Source organism: Actinia tenebrosa, unplaced genomic scaffold (genome assembly GCF_029948245.1).
Source record: "Actinia tenebrosa isolate PJP-AT-01 unplaced genomic scaffold, QUT_ActTen_1.0 PGA_scaffold3__52_contigs__length_22856419, whole genome shotgun sequence".
NCBI classification, from domain to species: domain Eukaryota; kingdom Metazoa; phylum Cnidaria; class Anthozoa; order Actiniaria; family Actiniidae; genus Actinia; species Actinia tenebrosa.
This window is the reverse complement of record NW_028292580.1, coordinates 1453843-1466199: the sequence shown is the minus strand read 5'-3', so window position 1 is coordinate 1466199 and position 12357 is coordinate 1453843. Positions and strand designations below refer to the sequence as shown.

Sequence of the window (12357 nt, the reverse complement as noted above, 5' to 3'; positions counted from 1 at the left end):
TATATGAAAAGCAGCATTTACTTGATGTACCATATAAAATCCAATATGACATCAGGTATGACACCGCGTGACAAAGTGAACTCGAGCGATATAACTCTTACAATTGGCGTAAATCCAAACAAATATGTATGTAGATTAAGAGTATTATTAATAAACAATACAAGTTCATGAGGTTTTACCTCGTACAGGTCACGTAACAGCTGCTACGGAAAGTGCAAGTCGCACACCGCTACACACGAGTAGAAAGCGACGCCATATTGGAAAACGAAACTCGCAAAGTAACTTGGGATACTAGTGTATCCTCCTCTGGCCTCGTCCACACTATGCCGGATAAATTTGAATCCGAATTTTCACACTGAAACCGAAAAAAAAATTTCCCTCCACACTAATACGGCTAGCCGGCGTTTTCAAATTGTTCCACTCTGGAGACCGTATTCGAAAAAATTCGTTTTCGGTGAAGAATTGTTCTGCACTCGCCCGGACTAGTGTGGACGAAATAGAAATTCGGATTCAAATTTATCCGGCATAGTATGGACGTAGCTTAATACTTCAAGGTTTTCCAAATAATATCATAGATCGCTGAGCTTAAAACAATCATTATTTTGCAGTTTTTACCTTGGATTCCGCTAAATGAAACCTCAATGAAACAGTCTGTTTGATGAGGCCGTAAAATTCAATACATCGTACAAAATATAGACAATTTACCGGCAAACATCGCAAAATCTCTAATAAAGCATTAAAGCATAATTCATTTGGGATATTTAAGTTTTTTCAAGCAATAAATCGTTCAACTTGAAGCTAAATTGTTGAGAATGAATCCCGCCAAAACATGGCGACAAGCAACCGAACTCTTTACGGTCAATTCAACTCTAAAATATCGCTCTAAATAAGTGAATTAAACAATAAATGGTTAATATGATAGGTAATTTACCTTTAGGATGCAGTATGAGCCCATAAAGATCCATATTTGAGGAAGAAAAGGAGCATTTTTAGTCAGAAAATATTCACACACCAACTTTTCTCGTCGACTGCTCCTCTGATACCACGTGCCTGCCTCGTTTACATTTCAACACAAACCAACACCACAGGGGAGGGGAGGGGATTAATTCATTGTTCAAAGAAACTTCGCGTAACTTTTTAACCCTTTTCCCAGTGAAATTAAAATATTTCAAACAAACGATTCCAGTTATCTTTTTCCCAACACAATACAACAATTATACAGCTATATTTATTTTATCCTTATGAGAAACTAAGCTATTTTTAAAAACTAAATAATTTCCTTCAAATTTTCTTCAAAAGGATTATTTTTACTGGTCATTTTACCGCTTTACCACAATTTCGGGACATATTTCGCTCACACGAAATACCACATCATTTATTATTTTCTCCACACAACGCTAAGCTCACATATTGATTCTTGCGAAAGGAGGATCACCGGACAACATGCAGAAAACCTTCATAGACTTTTTTTTTTTTTTTCATTTTATTCCCATTCTCTTTTCAATTGCTTTAGTTCACTATATTCGTTTCAAGTTTTACTTTTCTACTCCATTCATTGCTGCTCTTGTTTTCTGTTTGTTTTGTAGTGTTATTTTCTTCTGTTCTAGAAAAGATTGTTCGCGCTTATTTCGTCATCCAGCATAAACACATAAAGTACCTCAAGTTTTGAAGTTAATTCCGTCTAAGGCCATACCACCGAGAAAAAACCGGTTCTCGTCCGATCACCCGAAGTGAAACTCGGTAGGGCCAGCGTAGTACTTGGATAGGTGACCAACTGTGAATAACTGGTGCTGTAGACTTCTTTTCATTTTATTCCCCTTGACTTTTCAATTACTTCATTTCACTTTATTCGTTCCGCTTTTAATTTTTACTACTCTATTCATTGGTTTTCTTTGTTTTCTTTTTCTTTTTATTAGTGGTATTTTCTTCCGTTCTAGAAAAGCTTGTAGTCGCTGAAATCGTAAATCAGCATCAAGTAGCATAAGTTATGCAATTTCTTTTCTCTACGGCCATACCACCGAGAAAAAACCGGTTCTCGTCCGATCACCGAAGTCAAACTGGGTAGGGCCAGCGTAGTACTTGGATGGGTGACCACCTGGAAATAACTGGTGCTGTAGACTTCTTTTCATTTTATTCCCCTTGACTTTTGGATTGCTTCATTTCACGTTATTTGTTCAAATTTTAATTTTTACTACTCTATTCACTGCTGTTCTAGTTTTCTTTTTCTTTTTATTAGTGGTATTTTCTTCCGTTCTAGAAAAGTTTGCAGCCGCTGAAATCGTGATGCAGCATCAAGTAGCATAAGTTGTGCAATCTCTTCTGTCTACGGCCATACCATCTAGAAAAAACCGGTTCTCGTCCGATCACCGAAGTGAAACTCGGTAGGGCCAGCGTAGTACTTGGATGGGTGACCAACTGGGAATAACTGGTGCTGTAGACTTCTTTTCATTTTATTCCCATTGACTTTTGGATTGCATCATTCCACGTTATTCGTTCAATTTTAATTTTTACTACTCTATTCATCGCTGTTGTTGTCTTCTTTTTGTTATTTTTGTCCCCTTGACTTTTCTGTTGCTTCATTTCACTTTATACGTTCAACTATTAATTTTCACTACTCTAATCTTCTGTCTACAGCCATACCACCGCGAAAAAACCGGTTCTCGTCCGATCACCGAAGTGAAACTGGGTAGGGCCAGCGTAGTACTTGGATGGGTGACTACCTGGGAATAACTGGTGCTGTAGACTTCTTTTCATTTCATTCCCCTTGACTTTTGGATTGCATCATTTCACGTTATTTGTTAAACTTTTAAGTTTTACTACTCTATTCATCGCTGTTCTTGTCTTCTGTTGTTTTTTTTAGTGGTATTTTCATCCGTTCTAGAAAAGTTTGCAGCCGCTGAAATCGTGATGCAGCATAAAGTAGCATAAGTTGTGCAATTTCTTCTGTCTATGGCCATACCACCGAGAAAAAACCGGTTCTCGTCCCATCACCGAATTGAAGCTCCGTAGGGCCAGCGTAGTACTTGGATGGGTGACCACCTGGGAATAACTGGTGCTGTAGACTTCTTTTCATTTTATTCCTCTTGACTTTTCCATTGCATCATTTGACGTTATTCGTTCAACTTTTAAGTTTTACTACTCTATTCATTGCTTTTGTTGTTTTCTTTCTTTTTCTTTTTATTAGTGGTATTTTCTTCCGTCCTAGAAAAGTTTGTAGTCGCTGAAATATTGAAGCAGCATCAAGTAGCATAAGTTGTGCAATCTCTTCTGTCTACGGCCATACCACCGAGAAAAAACCGGCTCTCGTCCGATCACCGAAGTCAAACTGGGTAGGGCCAGCGTAGTACTTGGATGGGTGACCACCTGGGAATAACTGGTGCTGTAGACTTCTTTTCATTTTATTCCTCTTGACTTTTCCATTGCTTCATTTCACTTTATTCGTTCAACTTTTAATTTTTACTACTGTATTCAATGCTGTTCTTGTTTTCTGTTTGTTTTTTTTAGTGGTATTTTCTTCCGTTCTAGAAAAGTTTGTAACTGCTGAAATGGTGAAGCAGCATAAAGTAGCATAAGTTGTGCAATCTCTTCTGAGTACGGCCATACCACCGAGAAAAAAACCAGTTCTTGTCCGTTCACCAAAGTCACCAAGGAAAATAGAGGGACTTAGGTCGCAGTCTAACCATTGATAGGGTATTATGTACCCTAATGTGATGTATTAGTATGTATATAAATCCTTAATTTATTTTATTCCTATGAAGCCCAAAGGGTGGCTAATGTGCTTATTTCACATTACTTGTGACTATAATTTATATTTTGGGGTGTTTGGGTATTTCTTTCTCCCTTTACTACTGATATTTTGATCATAAACTACAAAGAAATGTATGGAGCGATGTTCGATGTTGAGTGTATGACGTCACAGACTCCAAAAAATAATGGTAAAAATATCATACTTTCGTCCTGAATATCGAGAAAACACTTCATACAGTGATTATTGGACCTTTAAAGAGTATTCTTAGGAAGTTTCAGCTGAATCCAAGTTTGAGCGATTTTCGTCGTAGTAGCACTTTAAAAATGAAACGGGAAATTTAGCAAGAACTTATTTTGTTTAAATGATTTACTTTCTCATGTAAATAAAATAAAAGTGTCTTATAATCGTTGTAGTGCGTTTGGAAAAGATATTTTGGAGTTGTTTGTCGGAAATATTTTATTTTCACTCCGAAAAATGTTACAAAGTCACTCTGAACAAGGGCACTAGGACACCGAATGTGGTTGGATTTCAGTATAGGTTTTTTTTCCTTTCGATTATTTGAATTAAATTAACGTTATACTTATTTACTTATCTTGTGTCCGTGTTCCTTCGTTCGCTGTTGTAATGCAGACGTTTTCATTCCAAAGGTCAAACGGTTTGAATAGTACGGCGTATCTAGAATGCGGGTAACGGGTAACGGGTAACGGGTAACGGGTAACGGGTAACGGGTAAAATATATAAATCAATAATTCATATGATAAATAACCATGAAAATATAAGTATAATATAATACAATAATAATAATAAAAACAAGAAAACTCCCTGGTTTATGACCGTGTTTCCACTAGGAAAATTTAACTCGCCTAAGAATCCATAAGGTGTTACTGTCGTGCCCCGGAAATAAAGCAAACTCAGCATCATTAAGGCATGGCTCTCAGATGAAAAACTGATTAGCTATATCATAGCCAGTTTTCTACGAATCTTCCCCAAACTTGGCAAGTTAATGTCTTTTGTGAAAAGAAGGAACCTTAGGGCCTTAGTTACCATGGAAACTAAGTCATGTGACCACAAAGCCGCCATCTTGGATTTTTAAACAAGCCGTTTGTAAACGTACCGAAACATCTTTAAAAGTCATGAAAATGCAGATTACTATTCATATTTACAATGCCTATATGGATCTAATTGGATATCTTGTAAATTATTTTAACTTTAATTTTTAGAATATTTTCTATTTTTTCCAAAAAATTAAAAATATTCTAAAAATTAAACTTAATGTAATTTCCAGGATATCCAATTAGATTCATATAGGTATTGCAAATATCAAAAGGGATATGGATTTTCAGGACTTTTGAAGTAGTTTCAATACGAATACAAACGATTTTTTAAAAAAATCCAAGATGGCGGCCTTATGGTCACGTGACCTGGTTTCCATGGTAACAGATATGCGGTAATTGCTTGCCTTGAAGAATTACTATTACGAGCCAAGTTTGGGAAAGATTCATAGTAAACTGTCAAAGATATGAATAAATAACTGATTTTCCATCACTTCCTCAAAAGAGCCATGAGAAGTTAGACTACGTAGCAAGATGGTTTCAAGTTAACAAACCAGTTTTCTTCTTGACCGACCGGTCAGTAAACAAACACCTCAAGGAATGTTACGCTTGTGATGTTCGGACCACCTGTGGGTATCAAGCTATTGGACACCTCCAAACACGACCCCTTGTTGTAGCTACACAGAGGTACTTTTAAACAGTCGCTTCAATAGTTGTTCTCTAGCTTTTTATCACTGACTTCACCAGCACCGGCCTCCCTTTATCGATAAATAATGACCAGTCCCTAATCAATTGGAATGTTGAAGAAACATTTTAAAAAACAAATTGACTTTTCTAAACAACTAGTACGATTACTTGTAAGCCATGAAAATGACTTCGCTGATTTGATCAACTGACGTATAGTTCAATACAAACTTAACTGGTAATCAGTTTCATAAAAACAAACTTTATATAAGAAATATGGCCTGTGAACGATTGAAAAAGACTGGTGAGCAGTGTCAAGGAATTGCGAAATGTCGGATTTGCTTCGAAAAATCGACTCAGTTCACTATTAGAATTCATCAGTATACAAAAATATTCAATTAAACATTACTCATTTAGTGATTTTATTCATTTTATGCTGTTTATTAAAACTTTTCATTGAGATAACTAACCTTCAAAGGGATTCAGTTCAGTCGATTTATCGTCTTGCTGGGTTTCTCTTCTATCATCTCATTCGTAAAATTAAATTAAAACCACATTAATTTGATTAATCTACACTTAAAAAGCTAATATTTTGTATCATTAAGTATTTTGTTAAAATAATATTTACCTTCCTTGCCTCCTGAATTTGTGATGGTGAAGAGCGAAGTAATTTTTCTGCTCATTTTGTTAGCTGTAAGTATAAGCCCACGAGGGATTGCACGAGGAAAGAAATAACTAGAGCCCAGTACCCGCTTTTAATACCGCACAAACAAGTAACGCCTGGGCGAATAAGTATATCAAAAATGATGCAAGTCGTCGCTAGATATATCGTATCTTTTTTAGATACAGAAAATTATGTAATATTACAATAATAAATAATGGTAATCATAACCAAATCTCATGCGTTTTTTTGTGTGTGAGGCATTATATGCCCCCCCCCCCAAAATCTAGTGGGGGGCCAGTGCCCCCCCGGCCCCCCCGCTTCCGCCGCCCCTGCCGCCGGCCGTGACCAATCAGAGCTCACCATTTGACAATTTGCTGTCAAAATGTTTATCTAGACTAACTTGAAAAGCACCAGAGGGAAGAACGTGGGCCCTGTCTCTTGGTCTATCCTAACTATTTCTGTACCTGTGGGTACGTTTCTCTCTTTTTTTTCCTATTTATTTATTTTTATTTTTAATCTCGCGCTCTATGGTAATGTGATCTATTTAGTTTTAAATCACCTCAAATTTACATAATGGAAACAAGCTGCACATTTATTCTAGTTTAAGCTGGTATGTAAACAAACACCTAGAGGAATTTTAAACTACCAAAAATGTCCTAGTGGAAACGCACCCAATGTTAAGACGATGATGTCATTTCCGTTTTGGTTCTTTCTGCACTCGGCAATGACACGAGTGAAAAACGTATGCAAATTAGTCAAATTATAAGTAAATTTGACTTTCAAACATCCCTGATAAATTGGACTTCACGAAATGCCAAAACTTAGTGTCCATGCTTGAAACTTAAAACTAATTCTTTCATATTGTGTTTGTTAATACAGTATCTTTATAAAGGTATACGAAAAATACACCATTTTTAACGAGCTTTTTTTAACTATGATTTTTTTTTGTGGTAAAATTGTAAAAACGAAACAAAAAATCATAGAAGAAATCACGAAAGAAAAGCCTGATTAACCGCAGTGTGCAGATAGAGGTTAGGACATTTTCTATTTTGTTTTATTTAGTGTAAATAACATAACTACAATTTTACCGGAAAATGAGCAACAAACTAAACGAACGAGCGAAAAAAGCGTACCTGCAAGTGTTTTTCTCCTGGCCAAGTCGATTGGGCGTGGCGGAATCGCGTATCTCCGAGAGTATTTATCCAATCGAAAAAAATATTTTTGATGACTTACCTTCTACAGGGGTGATTGGGATCAATACTTCTTCTTCTTATCATTATTATTGAGATGTATTATTATTAATATTTTTAGACATTTTAAGAATGCTAGCTAATTAAAATTACGTGCCCCTTCTCCTCCCCTCCCCCCACCTCCGTTCCAAACCCTCTTCACCTGGTTTCTCTGGTAAATTAGATAAAAATGCCAACAAAAAGTCAACCTTTGTCATCTTCTTACGAATTCAAATATGATAATTAAACTAATAATCGCTTTGTGTTTTCTCTCTCTGTGGGGAACCAATGTACTACGCTGAAGATCCTCTGACTCCTTACCTACTCAAAGGAAAGTATACCTGGTCATTTGAACAAAAGCTGCACATCCTAGTGCTTGATGTAAACCATGACAAGGTTTGTATCAAACGGCCGAACAACGTCCAAGAAAATTCGCTCTTTGTCATGAATCGTTCTAAATTGAAAAACGAGGCCGACTGGCTTATGACCGATCTAGGAGCATTCGACAATCGGGGATCAAATGCCTGGAGCTTTGTTGTCCAAGGCAACACGGTTGTCGAGAGCCAATTTGTTCGCAACTGGAAGACTTTGGAAATGACAAAGGGACAATACATATTAAAGAATGTTTTTTATCGGCACAAGAAGTACAAGGACTTCTTGAGGACATCAACAGTGGTATTGGACCACAATGGGAAAGAATTGCCTCTTGCTTTGCTCGAATACCGGTACACCGGTAACGAGCACCACGTTAGTCCGCACAAGAATCCACGCACCGGCAAGTCTTTTGTGCAAACTGCACCTTCAACTAAAGCAAAAATCAAAGAAAAAGTGAAGGGACACCAGGGTCCTTCGTCGATATTTGATCAAACCGTTGAAGAGGTGGGGAGGATTGTCAACTGTGATGTTGTTGCGGACATGCCCCGTGACAATAAGCAAATCATCAACGCGCGCAGTAATAGCAAATTAAAGTCCAGCCAGACCACAGCCGATCTGGAAAACCAGCGGCATTGCCCGGGCCTGTCATGTTCCACGTGACCAAGACAGAAAAAGATTTCAAATATTTTATTTATACACTTATGGAATAGGACAGTAGGTTAGAAAAAATTAGATATGTTGGTGGTGATAGGGATAAAGCCCAGCAGGGATTCATATCACCTCTAAAAGGGTGCACTTTTCTACCTTGTAAAAAACACGTGGTTGATGACATCACTAGAAAAGTGAACGAACTGGGCCTTAATAAGGCCTGCAATGAGATTCTAAAGGATATTTTTGGCTGCGAGAGAAACAAGGAAAAAGGGATTGTTGACACTACATCTGACGATGAATTCCTTGCTAAAGCTATGAGCGTAACTGACAAGTGGGACGGTATGGAAATCGAGAAAAAGAAAACGGACAGCCCGGAATTTTCGCACTATTTTCGTACATACATTCAAGAAGACCTAAAGAATGGCATGCTTCTTGGTGCTAGAAGAAAAGCTGGTCTTGGAGATGAGTTTTTCTATAACAATGCCCAGGAATGCAGCAATTTTAAATACAAATCAAAGATCCGCGAAAGCAAATTTGAAAATGCCACTGGGTACAGACCCAGTATGAAATGTACATGGGTCGAAGCTATAAAGATCTATGGTAGTATGGTTGAGGAAGTAAACAGAGAGAAGGAACGAGCTTTGTTGAGGAAAGGACAATTTTTGCTGTCTCCCAATTACAGGCACCTGGAGATAACGATTCAACAGTGGTCCTCGATGACACCCAACGAGAGGCAGCAACGACTTGCAAAGCTGTCTCTAAAGTCTTGCGCCACTCCATTTACGGTAGAGAGCAAGGAGAAGCATGCTACCCCATTAGGAAAGTTTGAAGATACGAGTCTACCAGAATTCTTGAGAGGTTCTTTTATGAACGCGTCCAAGATTGTTGAACTGAAAGGAGTAGGTCCTTTCCCAAATAACACAAATAAAAGGACGGTGATTTCTCTTTCAAAATCCACAGTTCACACTGTTGATATTCAAAAAAGTGGGAAAGTTGTATGCAATGACACCTGCCCCCGGTACAAAGAACATGCCATCTGTGCACACACGATTGCCGTTGCACGCTGTGTTGGAAAGCTCTTGCATTTTCTGGACTCATATAAAGCCCCTCTTGACCGCATGGTTCGCTCGTCCATTTCAAGCGGGTCCGGGATGAAAGCGAACCAGAAAAAACGAAAACGAGTGAGGGGAGCCGACAAGATACTATGGCGTTATATTCCCGACAAAATTCAACCTCAGGTCTTCAACATTCTAATAAAGAATTTAGTGTTTCACTTACAATGCAATATTGTTAGTTGCTTTTCCGACATTGAAGATTTCGATTTCAACTTAGCTGTAATCTCGTCCAACATTCGAGTTCCACGATTGAACATTCGTTAATAGCTTTCCGTGTCTGGACAAAATTCAACATTATTCTTTTGACATACATCAAGTCTCAACATTCATCTTTGAGAACGTTATTTTCTAAACAGTATATTAAAATGAACCATTAGAGTTTCTCGTTCAAGGACTAAGGTTTTAAAGTTTTTAGATACAAACACATAATCTTTCCGTCATTGTTAGATTACGATCCAGCATTCAAGTTCTAGCATTGAACTTCACGCACGAGTGCGTTTGACCTATGCACAGGCAGCCCAAACAAGGTTCCTGTGTATGGTTTATAAGGGAATGTATGGGAGTTTGTTTGGCTTGTTTGGGCTGCCTGTGCAGGCCGGTGATGTTTTCTCAGAGGATGAGCCCTACGAACTGATGATGGTAAAAAATACTGCGGCAACCACTTGCTATGGTTGCAAGGGACGGGTGCGCGACAAGCCATCCTCGCCACCACCTCCTGCTCCTTACGATATTTTTATAATGCATCGTGAACGTAGAGTGTTTAGAAAACGTGGTGAAATTAAAGTCAGGATTACAACTGAGCCCGAGCGAGTCTTCTTTCACCCCACAGAGGCATGCTGTGCTGACCTCAAAAAGTCTGACGTCCGCGATGGGAAGCTACTAATATCTAAAGATGTCTTGGGCCAGTTGAAAGACAGCCACAAGCGTCTTCTCTTCAACGAACTTGGAGTTTTTTTTGACTAGAGTTTAGTATAGAGTGTAGTCAATAAACCCTTGAAACAGTAGAGTGAACGCACTTAAAGCGTGAAATTGTACAAAATCTGAATAGTACAAAATAGTGCAGAAGCCTCTGTTTTCTATTGTTTAAATGTTGCTCTTGCACAATTTAGATAGTACAATTTCTTGGTTTAGGTGCGTTCACTCTACTATCTAATTAAGATATAGATTTGGTGCTATCTACGTGTAAACAAAGTTACGACTATTTCGTGTGTTTATTGACTGCACTCTACGCTTATTTATGGCGACATGGTAACTTAAGAAAAACTAAGTAGAAAAAAAGCATTTTTTCCAATATAACTGACAGTACATACTTAGAACAGTTTTCGTACGAGTGCGAAACTTATCGAACTGTACCGTGACCGTACCGTAATTTCTATAGAAACATTCTAAATTGCTGTCGTAACCGTACTCTAACTATGCAGTAACCGTTACGGTCAGTTACCCACTCATACGATTTATATACTATTCCACGATTCTACGTGCATTCGGCTGCAATGTTTATTTTCTTTTACATTGTTTTGTTTGTCAGACATTTAGGGAAAATTAGATAGATAAAAAGATGACAAAAATTTTTTTCTATCATTTTCGATTAAGAAAAAAGCGATAATAAACATTGAGTACAAACACTAAAAGTTTGCACTATTTACTACAAAATGGTGCTAATTAATTGAATAGAAAAACACAGAATTAGACTAGTATTATATAGCATAATTAGTGATATTTGGAGTTGTGGATTGCATTTACCCGTTAAATAAGCTTTAGCGTATTCAATACAATCTTTTACATTTTAGTTGTACACTTTGGTTCACGGTCTAATGAAAACTACGCGCGTACTCTTCGTTGCACGATTTTAGTGTTTGTGCAGTACTCTACAAAGGAGCATTACAATCAACAGAGCAATATTTAATCATTATCGAATATCATTTGAAATAATTCCATATTACACTTGATATTCCTAGATAAATCTGTTATCATAATGGTTGAAACGTTTTTCCATTAACAAAGAATGTACAAAAGATTTTGCTATTTTCCGTGATACGAAAAATTAATTTTACGTGAAACGTGATCACTTCGATTTTAGCGTGAATGGGATTTTAAGAATTTTACGTGAGGCGGGAATTGGCCAAATAATTTTACGTGAATGCAATTTACGAGGGGGTAAAGGGGACCCTGCTACACCTTAATACCTCAAAACATCTACAGGAGCATATTCATATAAGTATACAGGAGCACACACATAAGTAATGCCCTACGTTCGTCCTTGTTATTTATATCTAGACGGTTTTGGATATTTTGGTTGTATGTAACTTATATCTTATTAACATTGGTATACATCCCTTTATATCATTGTATGGCACTCGCAGCATTCCACTTGCATATTGCAACGACTAGTATTATTTACAAACATGAATTGCTAATATTTTGACTTGAAGCGACGTCTTCTCGACGTCTAATCTTCTCAGCGTTTGCCGTTTAAATAAACAACAAGTCAGTTTTTTATTCTTTTTTATTTTACCCGTTACCTGTTACCTGTTACCCGTTACCTGTTACCCGTTACCTGTTACCCGTTACCCGTTACCTGTTACCCGTTACCAGTTACCCGTTACCCTGTTACCCGTTACCCGTTACCAGTTACCCGTTACCCATTACCTGTTACCCGTTACCTGTTACCCGCATTTTAGATACGCCGTTGAACCGGCTGTGAGCGTTACTTCTTTCACTTAAGGTGAATTTGATTAACCATATTAACTTTGGACGGTTCAATATTAATGACGTAAGGAGCATCGGGCGGTCGCGTTGTTGTTATAGGTATAGTACGAACAGAGTCAAGTACGGAACG

General features: G+C 37.6%; 5 non-coding genes and 2 pseudogenes across 5 annotated transcripts; all 7 read left to right on the top strand.

Annotated features, from left to right (window-relative positions):
- Window positions 1-1679: 1679 nt before the first annotated feature.
- On the top strand, window positions 1680-1799 carry LOC148907585 (5S ribosomal RNA; annotated as a pseudogene).
- A 202-nt stretch (window positions 1800-2001) lies between these two features.
- On the top strand, window positions 2002-2120 carry LOC148907584 (5S ribosomal RNA). The gene has a single exon (XR_016120998.1). It is a non-coding gene; the product is annotated as a 5S ribosomal RNA (ribosomal RNA).
- A 201-nt stretch (window positions 2121-2321) lies between these two features.
- On the top strand, window positions 2322-2440 carry LOC148907583 (5S ribosomal RNA). Its single transcript, XR_016120942.1, has one exon. It is a non-coding gene; the product is annotated as a 5S ribosomal RNA (ribosomal RNA).
- Window positions 2441-2626: 186 nt separating this feature from the next.
- Window positions 2627-2745, top strand: LOC116290450 (5S ribosomal RNA). Its single transcript, XR_004196461.2, has one exon. It is a non-coding gene; the product is annotated as a 5S ribosomal RNA (ribosomal RNA).
- A 200-nt stretch (window positions 2746-2945) lies between these two features.
- Window positions 2946-3064, top strand: LOC116290452 (5S ribosomal RNA). Its single transcript, XR_004196463.1, has one exon. It is a non-coding gene; the product is annotated as a 5S ribosomal RNA (ribosomal RNA).
- A 205-nt stretch (window positions 3065-3269) lies between these two features.
- Window positions 3270-3388, top strand: LOC116290451 (5S ribosomal RNA). Its single transcript, XR_004196462.2, has one exon. It is a non-coding gene; the product is annotated as a 5S ribosomal RNA (ribosomal RNA).
- A 5011-nt stretch (window positions 3389-8399) lies between these two features.
- Window positions 8400-10481, top strand: LOC116290448 (uncharacterized; annotated as a pseudogene).
- The last annotated feature ends 1876 nt before the right edge of the window (window positions 10482-12357 follow it).